The sequence below is a fragment of the Rhinopithecus bieti genome, unplaced genomic scaffold, assembly GCF_001698545.2.
Source record: "Rhinopithecus bieti isolate Rb0 unplaced genomic scaffold, ASM169854v2 scaffold_19018, whole genome shotgun sequence".
NCBI lineage: Eukaryota > Metazoa > Chordata > Mammalia > Primates > Cercopithecidae > Rhinopithecus > Rhinopithecus bieti.
This window is the reverse complement of record NW_016809658.1, coordinates 2740948-2755447: the sequence shown is the minus strand read 5'-3', so window position 1 is coordinate 2755447 and position 14500 is coordinate 2740948. Positions and strand designations below refer to the sequence as shown.

The following is a 14500-nucleotide window of genomic DNA, read 5'->3' as shown; positions in this document are numbered from 1 at the left end:
AGAAATAGACAAGGAAAGTTTAAAAAGATTAAATATGGCACAAATAGGAAAAGTATTGTACTTGCCATCCACAGGTTTCTACTTTATATCCCTAATTCATTCCAAGTCTACTTTATAAGTATAAAGATGGCAGACAAACATAGAAAACGCTGCTGAAGAGCAACAGGCATGACTAAAGCTGGCAAAGGATGATAAAGAGAGCTATTGGCAGAGTAATGAATAGATGAAAGTGAGACAGGCAGGAAATGAGAAGTATCTTGCAATGCACAAGCTGAGAAGAATAACCTTGAACCTGTTGCTGCAAAAATCTACAAAGCTTAAGTAATAGATTGAATTTTCAAATAATTTCTCAATTATTATTACTCATTACTATTTCCAAAATTAAGTATAGATTTTATCATGGTCATAAGGTTTAAGTCAACATGAAATGTAAGATGTCCTTTAGCAAAGCAACTTCTCTTCAAATGAAAGTTGTATTATTACTTCTATTCTCTACTTAATTTACACATTTGAGCCTCAGCTCATTAGGTCACAAACACCTAAGCACATCCAACTTAAGAGAATTATCCATAGTCATATTAACTATTTTGTGAGATCCAATTTTTTCCTTTCCTTCCCTCTCTTCCTCACTTCCCTCTCTTTCTCTTCCATCATAAGTTACTCATTTATTCCACAAAAATGGAAATGAAAAACAGATTCATGATCCTACCAGTAAATCAACAGCCTGAATGAAAGCTATTTCTAAAATAAGTCACACTTCAGTATGGTCATCATCACAGAACCTCAAAGATCGTTATGCAAAACCACTGCCACTTGTTTTTTTTTTTAGATTAATCAAAGGTTTTAAAGGACTTTCAGAGTTAATGGAAAGCCCAGGAATTAAATATGGGCTCAGTTGTTCCATGTTAACAGACTAGTGTTTAAAATACATTAAATAATCTAGTCCAGCAGCTCAGTCCTGATAGTATGTGCAGTATACAGTAAGAGAGTCTGGCTGTCTATCTATACATACACATGCATATATACATCTACATACACTACAGGAACAAAAACTCTGAATTAAAGAACTAGATTCCTAACAATTTACTGAAAAATGTTTAAAATAGGAAGTTTTGTTAAAGTATTCCTTATACAGTTATATACTTGTATTCTTAGTGGTCACTATGTAATTTACTACATAGTAAAAGTTCATAAATTCTACTTCATGGCATTAAATTTTAAATATGATTGGTTAAAAATACAAATGAGGATGGGCGCAGTGGCTCACGCCTGTAATTCCAGCACTCTGGGAGGCCGAGGCGGTGGATCACGAGGTCAGGACATCGAGCCCATCCTGGCCAACATGGTGAAACCCCATCTCTACTAAAATACAAAAAATTAGCTGGGCGTAGTGGTGCGCGCCTATAATTCCAGCTACTTGGGAGGCTGAGGCACGGGAATCGCTTGAACTCGGGAGGTGGAAGTTGCAGTGAGCCGAGATTGTGCCACTGCACTCCAGCCTGGTGACAGAGCAAGACTCTTGTCTCAAAAACAAAACAAAACAAAACAAAACAAAACAAAACAAAACAAATGAAAACGTTGTGCTCCCCCACCACTGGACATAAATAACAAGAAAAGAATGGCTTTCTTGACTCAATATTATGAGGAGAGTAAAAATCACTGAAATGTTTAGTTTCTCAGGTTGGAAAAACTGTACTTCTAAAGAATGAACTAGTATAGTAATTGTTCAAAAGTAGTAATCCTACATGTATATTGTCCCGAGAGTAGATTTTACAATTCATATTTATTGAGGTTTTGGGGTATTTAAATATTTAAATGAGATCCAATTTTTTCTATGCCTTTATTAATAAAGATTAAAAATGGTTCTTTATGGTAAATCAGAATGTTCTCAAAACAACTACTAATCTGAGAAATGAAGCATGAATATAAGAAGACTTAAGAGCCAGATTCATCTCTTAACACTAACATGTGTTAGTCTTTTAGTTTCCCAAGTATATGCCATAGCGACAAGAGTTAAACAATTTCACTGTGTTTTAAATACCATCCCTTTAGTCTTGAATGCAGAAATAAAACTTACCTGAAATGACTGTTTTGAATACTTAGTATTAAGAATGGTATATGATCTTGTATGTGTGTATATGTGTGTGTGTGTGCATTTTGTGAGATCTTAAATATCCAAATGAGTATGGTGCCTTCCATACTAGTCATTCTCAGAAGTTATATACCCTTATTCCAAATGATGCTACAATTGTCCACAACATTATTAAAACTCCTTTTTGGTCTACGGGTGGATCTGACTTTTACAAACAATAACTGCCTTCTCAGACTGGATCTGATCTTTAGAAATAACCTCAAGTTACTTCCCATTTTCTTTCTGTCAAGATCCTCTGTGAGTCATTATCTGATAAATAACATGAAATATCACATGGCCAATCACCCCATTTTTCCTTAAAAACAAGGAGCAAATACAAAGTAATGAGCTATTTTCACGTGTGGCTCTTAAGTTGGCTTAGACAACAACAACAAAAATTTCTAAAAGTCTTGAGTGATGCTAGTATTGTTAAGTGTACAGCTTCCACGGTAACCATTCTAAAGTAGAAGACTTATTTTAGATAAGCGTATAAAATATTTTTACTTTAGGCCGGGCGCGGTGGCTCAAGCCTGTAATCCCAGCACTTTGGGAGGCCAAGATGGGCGGATCATGAGGTCAGGAGATCGGGACCATCCTGGCTAACACGGTGAAACCCCGTCTCTACTAAAAAAAAAAATACAAAAAACTAGCCGGGCGAGGTGGCGGGCGCCTATAGTCCCAGCTACTCGGGAGGCTGAGGCAGGAGAATGGCGTAAACCCGGGAGGCGGAGCTTGCAGTGAGCTGAGATCCGGCCACTGCACTCCAGCCTGGGCGACAGAGCGAGGCTCCGTCTCAAAAAAAAAAAAAATTTTTTTTTACTTTAAAGCAAGATGGACAACCAGCCCTACACAATGTAAGTCTTCTCTACCCTTCCTTTCCCATGCTGATGCTGATTTTATGTATTCATGCTCACCCTGATCTAGTGATCTAGTTACACTAGTTTTTTGTTGTTGTTGTTGTTTTTTGAGATGGAGTCTCGCTCATCGCCCAGGTTGGAATGCAGTGGCACGATCTCGGCTCACTGCAAGCTCTGCCTCCCGGGTTCATGCCATTATCCTGCCTCAGTCTCCAGAGTAGCTGAGACTACAGGCGCCCACCACCACACCTGGCTAATTTTTTGTATTTTTGGTAGAGATGGGGTTTCACTGTGTTAGCCAGGATGGTCTCGATCTCCTGACCTCGTGATCCGCCTGCCTCGGCCTCCCAAAGTGCTGGGATTACAGGCGTGAGTCACTGTGCCCGGCCGTTTTTTTTTTTTTTAGACAGGATCAGGTTATGTTGCTCAGGCTGGTCTGGAACTCCTGGGCTCAAGTGATCCTCCCACCTCAGCCTCTTCAGTAGCTTGGACTACACGTGCAAGTCACTATGCCTGGCTCACCCTTGTCTTCTTGTAGTTTCTTGCAGTTGTAGGCATGCTGCCATCTCAGGGCTACTGTACTTACTATTCCCTCTGTGTATAATGTCTTGCTCCAAAAAGTGACGTGCAAGGCTTGCTCTGCTACCTCCTTCAGGTCATTACTCACTTTCTCAACTATTTATCATCTTCTCAATGAAGTCTTTTCTGACTACCCTTTAAAACTGCATCTTGGCCGGGAATGGTGGCTCACGCCTGTAATCCCAGCACTTTGGGAGGCTGAGGTGCGTGATCAGCTGAGGTCAGGAGTTTGAGACCAGTCTGGTCAACATGGTGAAACCTCGTCTCTACTAAAAATACAAAACTCTGCTGGGTGTGGTGGCGTACGCCTGTAATCCCAGCTACTCAGGAGGCTGAGGTAGGAGAATCACTTGAACCCAGGAAACAGAGGTTGCAGTGAGCTGAAATCACACCACTGCACTCCAGCCTGGGCGACAAGAGCAAAACTCCATCTCAGAAACAAAAAACAAGAAACTGCATCCCCCTTCCAACCACATACTCATATCCCATGTATTCTCCCTTCCTCTTCCCTGCTTTATTTTCCTGTTTGTGTGTAAAACTGTTTATTAGGGGAAATTTCAAACATACACAAAACTAAAGAGGAAGTAAGAAACCTCATGTATCCATAGAGCATCTACCTTCAGCAATTTTCAATATATGGCCAATCTTGTTTCATCTATGTTCCTCTCCCTTTCAATATTTTGAAGTAAAAACCCACACATCACATTTTAACTTGTAAACACTTTATTATATATCTCTAAAAGAACACTTAAAAAAAAATACATTCTCACACCTGAAAAAAATGGACAAATCCTTTTCATTAAATATCCAGAGTCTAAATCTCCCCAATTTTGAATAAACGTCTTTTTACAGTTAAGTTTGCTCAAAGCGGGATATAACTAAGGTTCATACATTGCATTTGGTGGATAAGCCTCTTAAGTCTCTTTTAATCTTATAGTTTTCCCTCCCTCTCTTATTTCTTGCTATTAATTTTTTGAAGAAACCAGATCATTTTTCTTTTATTTTTTTAATTTTTATTTTTTTGAGGCAGGGTCTCGCTCTGTTGCCTAGGCTGGAGTGCAGTGGTGCAATCACGGTTCAAGGCAGCCTCAACCTCCCAGGTTTAAGTGATCTTCCCACCTCAGCTTCCTGAGTAGTTGGGACAGTGTACAGTTCATTTTTTAAAAAATTTATTTGTAGAGACAGAGTCTCACCATGTTGCCCAGGCTGATCTTGAACTCCTGGACAAGAGGGATCTTCCCACCTCAGCCTCTCAAAGTGCTAGGATTACAGGTGTGACCCACTGCGCCCAGCCATTTTTCTTAAAACGCAATGTATTTTACTTATTTTATGGTTTGTGTCTTGTTATTAGAATGTAAACACCATGAAGGCAGAGATTTTAGTCTGTGAGGTATCAGCATCTAGACCTGTGACATGTAAAAGGCATCAATAAATATTGAATGTATTTGGCATCCATGCCAAAAGTCCACTGCTCACCAACAGCAGAAATTGCTAATCACAGTACTCTTTTCTGCTAAGTTTGAACAAGGACTCCCAGTTTTCTAAACATGGCACTCTAGGCAGCCACCACTAAACAATCAGATTTGGTACCCCAAAAGAAATTTATTTGCTGTACCTGCTTTACCCCCTTCAAAAGTGTACTGTCTCTAAAACAGATTTCATTGCACTTTGTATGTTGAAATTTTAGCATGATAAATTACTGTGTTTCTTGTCAACTACATTTGAACATTTCTTAGCTTATTTTAGACAGTTTAGGGGAAAAGAAAACTCTAGCCAAAAAAATAATAGAAAAGAAACTGTAGAAGATGGTGGGAAACCGGGGTATTACATATTTTAGAATTAGCAACATCCCAAGAGACTCATAAAATAAAATTAGCAACAAATTTTCTGAAAAGGAAGTAAATTACATGTATGTTGAATTAATTTTTTAAAAAACTACATGAACAGTCAAGATTAACTGGAGGATGAAGACAGATGTCAGGATTTTCCCATTTATAGGCATCAGCAACACATTCTATTTTTCTGCAACTGGTATTTTGAGGTGTAAATGTATTACAGGGGTGATACTAGAGTACTATGTAGAACCTCAATTATCTGAAGCGGAGTTTATGTGGCAAAAAGAATCTAAAACATCTGGTACAACATTCTGAAAAAATTGTCAATTCTTCTCGGAGTCATTTACAGTTCATTTCTGTTAAACTACCAGATGAAGCTCTCTTTTTCTAGGCTTATTTCTGAAGGTAACTATGCTAATTGAAAGACTCCAATGAGATGTTTATGTTTTGATTACTTTTTTCTATCAAAAAAGAAAAAAATTAGAAATTCCCTGACATCCATTCAAGAAACACTGTGCTTTCTCTTTATTACCTGTAAATTCATTAAACAACAAAAAGTATTTAGGACCTACTAAACATAGTATGTTAGGCAGTTATTTTCAACCTTTGAAGGAAAAATAGAAGTGATCTATTCAAGACAATTTGAAAAAAAAAAAAAGAAAGGCTAGTGGCAGAACTTGAAATCATATCCAGATATTTCAATGGCCAATATTTCTTGTCTTGAGGTTCCCACACATTAGTCTAGGGAAATATTCTATGGCACAGGTCACACTTAAACTAAGAAAATATAATAAGCACTCCCCTCCCCCACTACCACAAGTGTAAAAAAACTCCAAGAACCCAAATCCCTTGAAAGAATGACTTCTATTTACTTTGCTTGTGTAATATATTCAGAGGGAATCTGGAAAAGATGGCTAGAAATCTATAAACAGAAAGTGCTAAGTGGAATTCACTGTTTATAGACTTCAACTAGAATTTTGTCCCTTATATATGAAAGCTGCCAGGAAACTTTATATTGTATTATTTAAAAACATCTTCATCAGGTTTTTTTCACTTCGTTGATTTTCTTCCTTTTTTCACTGGCTTTTAAATCTGCTTTACTCTCCTCAAAGACATAAATGTAACTTTTGGAATAACAGGACTTTTTTCCCCCCCAAAGGAGCTCCTAAAGCCACCTCAGTGCCATCATATATTAATCATTAAGAAATTTTAATATATACAGTTAAATATATTTGTATAATAAAATCATCCATAAAAGCCTTTCTAACCTAATAAATACTAGGATAGGTCTACATTGGTGTATTATAGTAAAATGTACACGTATATGTTAGTTTTCAATTCTAAGTCTTTGGCTTAAAATCTTTATCAGCTATAGAAGCTTCTGCCTAAAAACATTAGTTGTCCATGAAGCATAATGACTATCTACAGTCCTTATCACCTGACCTACTAGAAAACCATAACGAATCATATTCTGAAATGATAGAACTCTTAAAATACAAAAGTGACATTCTGACAACCCAGAAGAGTCTGAAGCTAAATCAAATGGAAACATCCTTTGGCTTCCTCTTTGAAACTTGCCTCGATGGCATTTGGCAGTACTAGACTAGCTTCCTACCCCGTACTTTTCAGTCATTTCCTTTAAGGGGTCTCAAAGAAATTATAAAACCTGCAAAGCCAGACTTCGCCAGTCAACACTAACTTCTGCCTGGGGACTCCAGTGACTGAGCCAAGACGGTGTTAGTAGCTTCCTTAAAGTACAAATGTCCCTGGTAAATCTAGCTTGAAAATACCACAGAAAAAGTTCAACATAACCAACTGCAAGAACATTTAAATGTCAATCTTAAGTAAAGGATGGATTCTCTCCCCCTACAAACTCCACTGAGGCAAATTTCCAGCTTGCTTTTTAGAAGTAAATAAATACCACTACTACTACATTACAGCACTTCTACCATGCTAATAAAAAGCTAGGTGATAGTTTCCTCTTTAAAACCTGTAAATTCACTAGATGAGACATTATAACCACTTCACTACATGCAACTTTCCATACATATAACTGTTCTACTTTCCAATTATTTATTTTAAACTCAAGATCTCTTCTAACATACTATAGAAAGGGAACAGGTTAGAAGGCTCTGGAAAAAAAATAAAATAACGAACATCTCACTTTCATTTTCTGATGCAACCACCAAAATCTAAAATGTAAGGACAACCACACAATACAAAATTAAATTTAAGAGAATTTAGAGTAAGTGAAACTATTCACTGTTACTACAGTTCTGATCATTATTTACCTGAGGAAAGAGCTAGTAGAAGTGATGCTTGATTTAAATTTTTGGTACTTTCCAGTTTGGTACCGAAGAAATAAAAACTCACAAAATAAATAAGGTCCTCAGAGTTAAAGATTTTTCTCCAGAAGAGGTTGCTGATATAAATAAAGGAATTCATATACTGTATTTGCACAATAAGAACAATGTTTTGAGACATGTAAATCTGATCACTCAGAAAATATTTTCTGTTGGCTATAAAGAAGATGCATCGTAAACTGAAACAGAACTGAATAAAGTGAACCTTTTCCACAATTAAAAAATTTTAAATTCACCCTATTAAGCAAACTGAATAAAAAATTCATTTCTCCTTAAGTGTGAGAGTAATACATATTCAACACAGTAAAGGACAATGCGATTTCTGAAACAAAAGATCATGTGCAATGAAAACAAAGTAACATTTTGCAGAGTAAGAAAAAGCAAAGAGCCTGTGAACCGAAACAGATGACCTTTTCTTATCTATAAAGTATAAAGCTTCAGTTTTTAGCACAACCAGCATCTTACGAATAAAGTTCTCAATAATATTTGTTGATACACTGTTTGATGACTAAACGACAGGAATATTGTTGGTGCTATTAAAACCAAGGCACATTTCCTTGTGTGTAGTGATTAAAATCTGTTAAATGTACATTTTTAAAAAACCTATGCCCTCTGTCCCATTCTTGCTCTCTTGCCTCTAAGAGACCTACACGTACAAAAATAAAAGTAGATGGTGACGTGAGTTTATGATTTACATTAATTTCCTTACTCGAAGCATTTTTCAGTGAGTCTTTAAAGGTTTTAAGATTCAAACACTATGTAAGAAGAATTATGGTTTGAACTACGTAAGAATTACCTAGACATCTTTTGGACTTCAGTTAACCTGTAAGTAAAATGAGCATCTTTAACTTTTCCACAGGGCATTGGAGAACGGGTTCTTCCTCATAAACGCTTTCATATCCTCAGATACCAGGCGCGGTAAAAGATCAAGCGTATCCATCAGAGAGCTTTTCACGACCTCAGTTTACTCACTTGGGGAAACGGGCGTATTAACTTGTTTCCTAGGGGACCCAGGGGTGAAATTAATTAGCGTGTTTAAAATGCTCTGAGATCCGAAGATGAAAGGAAATGTGAAAGACAGGCAGAGATGATGACAACAATCGTAACAATAAAAAGAATTACTAACTTGAAAGTCTGCGTTATGTAAGGGAGGAAAAGAAGTTATCAGATCCGCACAAACAAAAGGGAAACCCACCGCCCCTTTTGTTTCTCCCATTTCCCTCTCCTACCCGCCACCCGCAGAGCTCCCCTCTCGCAGCCCGAGCGCGCGGCCAGCCAGGCGCGGGGCTCGGAGTTGGCCGCCGCACGCCCCGCTCCCGGGCGGAGGGGGAGGCCGCACAGGGCCGGTTCCTGACAAAGGCGCTTCCTCCTGCCAGGGCGCGGGATGGAGGCGCCGCAAACTCCGCTCCCCGCCGCCGCGGTGGCGCGCAGGCGGGCGGGGAGAGCCGGCTGGCTGGCCGACGGGGAAGCAGCCGAGGAAGTTGCGCGCCCGCCCTCCCCGCGCCCCTCGGCGGCCCCGCCGCCATCCTTCCCGCGGCGCCCCGCGGCCACACTTACCGGACAATTGCTGGTGGCCGGGATCCCAGCGCGGCCCCTGAGACCCGAGGCGAGAGGCTGAAGTGTTGTGCGCGGGGAGCACGAGCAGACAGCCCGCCGTTCCGCCGCTGCCCTCCGCGCCAGCCAGCCGAGCCCAGCGAGGGGAAGTTGACCACGGAGTCGAGCGCTGAGGAGCCGCGGAAGCAGGGAGAGGCGTTGGGGCTGCTTTGTGGTGCACTCCCGGAGGGCTGGGGACCAATTCGACCGCGCCGCGGGGCTGGCGCTCCTGCTGCTGCTGCTGCTGCTGCCGCCGCTGCTGCTGCTGGTGGAGGCGGCGGCGCCCCCCGACGGTCCCTCCGCCTCACACTGCCTCTGGTTCACTGACATACACTCGCAGGGAGGGGAGGGGTCTAACCGGAGGGCGGGGCCTGAGGGAGGGGACGGGGCAGGGCCACAGCGGATGGCGGTGTCGTCGCGCCGAGAAGGCTCTTGGGAATTGTAGTTCTCCAGCTGAAGAAAAAAGGGATTCATTGTTGTCCAGCACCCGACCAGGCTCGCTCTGCACTGAGCATGCTCGAGGGCGAGGTTTGGACCGCCCCCCTCCCACCGTTACCATGGTCACCGACACACTTAGCGAACGTGTTCAGTGCCGCTGTTGGCTGAACAAGGGCGGTCTTGTATTCTGGTGTTGTTGGGGATCCACCCCTTAGCCGGTCCTTCCTACTTCGCTCCACCCCGAACTCCTAGCCTCACCAGTCATAAGTGTCCAGTGAGACCTGACTTCCTCCCGATATTTCGGTCTTCCCTGCTGCCTAGTTTATCTTCCACAAACCCTAAATCACGAATACCACTGTCCCTCATTTCCCTCAATTGAGTCTTCTCTGTCTAAATTCAATTTTCTTTACCTAAGGCTTGTTGAAATGTAGTTGTTTCCAGTAATTCAACAATTAGGTTATAAAACTTACGAATATCGCCACTATCAAAATCCCGTAATTAATTACTTTGCTCAGTTAATCACATCTAACTTTAAGATTAGCAAAGTACAGGATTAAGATCCCTATATTTTACTTGATTACTATAAAAGAATCCGGGTTCGTTCATTTTAAGGCCTACAATTTTTAAGATATACAGATTTCATAAAGTATACTTTCAAAAGACAAGTTGAAAATTGTTTATGTGTATTGGCCAACTTTAGTTTGGTAATAAGAGAAGTCTGAACCAAGGTATGAGTATGTTGTTGGGCTGGTCAGCTAAGTCTACACCCATCTTGGGCACCCAGGTGTGGATAGGTGGTAGGGAGGAGGGTGGAGAAAGGCAGGACACATTACTGGCTCTCCAGAGAGCTAAAGGCAACGCGTTCTGAGCTCTTTTGTTTTCCTTCTCCGCCTAGGTAGAACCCCACACCCTGGAAGAAAAAGATTAATGCTTAGGAATCAGACGAACTTTTGGAGCAGGTTTTCAAACAGAGAGTCTCAAGATCAGAAATCCTTATATCTACAGACTACATAATTATATACTCATTCAAAAAATGCTTGTTGAGTGTCTACTTGTGCTAGGCACTGTATTGAGCCCCAGAAATAGAGATTCAAAAATGTAAAAGAAACATTCTTATTTTCAAAGTGCTTACTATGCAAAGGAGGAGACAGGTAAATAGACTTAATATGAGAAATACTACAATAGGAAAGTGCACAGCTACCCCTAGATGTGGGCAAAAATCAGGAAATGCTTCAAAGATCACTTAAGATAACTAGGAATTAGCATGTTTGTGTATTTTGGTAGGGGAGGAGGAGAAGAGAGGTGGGTGAGAGCATTGGGGGTGGTGTTGGGAAGAGCAGCAAGTGCAAAGACCTAGAGGTGTGAGACCCAAATGTATTTTGGTTCAGCAAATAGTTGCATTGCTGGCAGTAGAATGGAGTTGGAGTGGCAAGAGGAGACACTGAAAAAGGTAAGGGGAGACGGCTTAGGTAATGAAGAATCTTGCACAATATGCTAAGAAACATGGACCTTTTCGTGGAAACAATGGGAAGCCACACAAGGATTGTAAGCAGACGAAATTTTGATAAGATATGCATTTTAGAAAGATCATTCTATGGAGTGTGGCATGTATGGGACCTGTTACAGTATTACAGGGGAAAAAACCATGAGAGACTGAGCTAAGGCAAGGCAGTGGCAGAAGAGAAAATTGAGGGTAATCAGACACTATTCAGGAGATAGAATATAGAACATAGTGACTAATTGCCTATGTGTGGGGTGAAGGGAAAAGGAAAGTTATGAATTATCATGCTTGTGGTTGAAAGCAGCAGAAAACCCAGCTCTAACTGGCTTAACCAATAATGGAGATTCAGTGAACCATCTAGCTAGAAAGTTCAGGAAAAAGCCAGGCTGTAGGGAGGACTGATTCAACAACTCAGAGATTTCATTAAAGGCACTTTTTTGCCTCATTTTAATTGCTTTTCTTCTTTAGTATTAGCTTTATTGTCAAATGATGGTTGCCAACAACTCGTATAGTTTTTTTTTTTTTTCTGAGTTGAAAATTCTTTTCTTTAAGAACGTTGAACAACTCGTATAGTTTTAAGTTTTGCTATTTAGGGCCAAGAAGAAATAAGAAAAAGAATCACTTTTGGAAGCTCTTTTGTAAAGGAAAGAAAACTCCTTTCCCAGAAACCTCAACGATTTAGTCACATGTACCTACATAAACCAAAAATGGCTGCCAGGAAATGGCACAAGGATAATTATCTTAGGATGAAGACAAGTGCGTACCCTTAGAGCCACAGAAGTCAACTTCTACCAAAGCTGTGGTGATGAGGTGCAAATATCCCAGTGAAAATTGAGCTGATTACCCAGAAAAAGAAGCATGGAGCCTGAGAAGTGGACCACAGTGTCTACTACAAGGAAGTAGCCAAGGATGGATCCCAGATTTTTGGATTGTGTGCTTATGGTCTAGTGGTCAGTTATGTACATGACTCTTGTGCCCTGGAGACAGATATGGGCAGCAGAAGATATACTTGGAATATACCATCATATAAATGGCTGTTGAAATTATGGCAACGGATGAGATCACCCATGGAGAGTATGCACAGCAGAAAAAGTGGAGTCAATAATAGAGAACAGTGCTTAGAGAACATCAGCACTTAAGGTGTAGGCAGGAAGATCATGAAAATGCCTGGGAAGTAGCAAGACAACTAGGACATACAAAGAGGCAGGAAAGTAATCTACCACCAGGAGGAGAGTCAGTCAACATAAAGCCGCAAATGACAGAGATCATAGAATTAGCAGTCAACAGTGTTAAAACAATTATGATAAGTATGCTCAGTATGCTGAAAGAGAGAAATCAAAGATATAAAAAATGGAATTTCTAGAAATTAAAATGACAACTTCTGAAATAATTTCACTGGATGGGATTAAGACTCAGAGGCAGATTAGGCACAGAGCAAATTAGACACTCAGAAGAAAAGATTAGTGTACTTGAAGACATAGCAGTAGAATCTAGCCAAAAGAAAGCACACAAAGAAAAAAAAATGAAAAAATAACCCCCAAAACAAAGTCTCAGTGATCTATGGGATAATACCAAGTGCTCTAATATTTGTGTTATTGGAGTTCCAGATGAGAGATGGGTCAGAGGGGTGACAGAAACATTATTTGAAGTAATATAGCTGAAAATATTTTCATGTTTGATGAAAATTATAAACCCACAGATTCAAGAAGCTCAATGACCCCTAAGCAGAGTAAACACATACTCCCAAAAACCACTGTAAAACCTTCACTGTTAAATTGTTGAAAACCAACAATAAGAAAATATTAAAAGCAGCCAGAGAAAAAAGGCAGATTATGGATAGAGGAATAAACACAAAACATCAGTAGACTTCTAATCAGAAGCTGTGCAAGTCAGAAGACCATGAAGAGGCATTTCCAAAGTGCTGAAAAAAAAAACCTGCCTGGCATGGTGGCTCATGCCTACCATCCCTGAACTTTGGGAGGCCGAGGCGGGTGGATCCCTTGAGCTCAGGAGTTCGAGACCAGCCTGGCCAACATGGCAAAACTCCGTCTCTACAAAAAAATACAAAAATTAGCTGGGCGTGGTGGCGTAAGCCAGTAGTCCTAGCTACTCCAGAGGCTGAAGTGGGAGGATTGCTTGAGCCCAGAAGGTCGAGGTTGCAGTGAGCTGTGAACGCGCCACTGCACTCCAGCCTAGGTGACAGAGCAAGACCTTGTCTCAAAACAAGCAAACAAAACACCGTGACACAGAGAATCCTATAGTTAGAGAAAATAATCTTTCAAAAATGAAGTTTAAGACAACAAAAGCTGTGAAGATGTCACCAGCAGAACTGCACTGCAAGAAATGTTAAAGCCGCTTCTTGGAAACTTGGATTTATATTAAAGAATGAAGAGTGCTAGAAATGGTAAATATATGAGTAATTATAAAAAACTTCTCCCCCTGACTGAATTTTTTTTAAAAAAGATAACTGACTTTAAAATAAAAATGACAAGACTGTATTATCAGGTTCATAATTAAAGATTTCTGTCAGCATTTATATATAAGGGACAAAATTCTAGCTGAAGTCTTTAAACATGTAAAGTTTGATAACAATAGCTTAAAGGATGGAAGGAGGAAGTGGAATTGTACAGAAAGGTGTTATATTACACACGAAGTATTATACTATTATTTGAAGGTAAATTGTGGTGAGTTAAAAATGCATAATCTAAACCTTAGAGCAGTCATTAAAAATGCAAAAAAAACAGATATAGCTAATAAGTGAATAGTGGAGATAACATGAAATCTTAAAAATAAAAAGCTTGAATGGAGAAGCAGAAATATGGAAGAAATCTGTGTCCCTAATGACCATGGAGCTGACATATCAGCTCTGGACTCTACCTCCTGACTTCTTTTAAGTGAGAAACAAGCTTGTTTTATTTTTTAAATTTTTTTATATTAAAAAAATAGAGACAGGGTCTTGCTATATTGCCCAGGCCGGTCTTGAACTCCTGGACCCAAGCAATCCTCCCACTTTAGCCTCCCAAAGTTCTGGGATTACAGGCGTGAGCCACCATACCCAGCCAAGAAACAAACTTCTATCTTGTATAAGAACATTGCTATTTTATACTGTGTTATGTATAGCTGAATCTAATCAGACTCACAAGCCTATAGAAGTTTCATGAAATAGAGCATATTTCTCAGAATCAAGTAATACACGTGTGGCC

At 39.9% G+C, this 14500-nt stretch overlaps 1 protein-coding gene across 3 annotated transcripts in view; it reads right to left on the bottom strand.

Annotated features, from left to right (window-relative positions):
• PELI1 (pellino E3 ubiquitin protein ligase 1) overlaps positions 1-9771 on the bottom strand; it is a 66256-nt gene extending 56485 nt beyond the window's left edge. The window contains exons 1-2 of one of the 3 annotated variants that reach the window (XM_017890034.1): positions 9323-9770; positions 8562-8766 (exon numbers count right to left, since the gene is read on the bottom strand). The gene's annotated coding sequence lies outside the window, so the exon portion shown is untranslated. Of the gene's footprint in view, positions 1-8561; positions 8767-9322 lie in introns of all 3 variants that reach the window. The other 2 variants (XM_017890033.1, XM_017890032.1) reach the window with 2 other exon arrangements.
• Positions 9772-14500: the final 4729 nt, after the last annotated feature.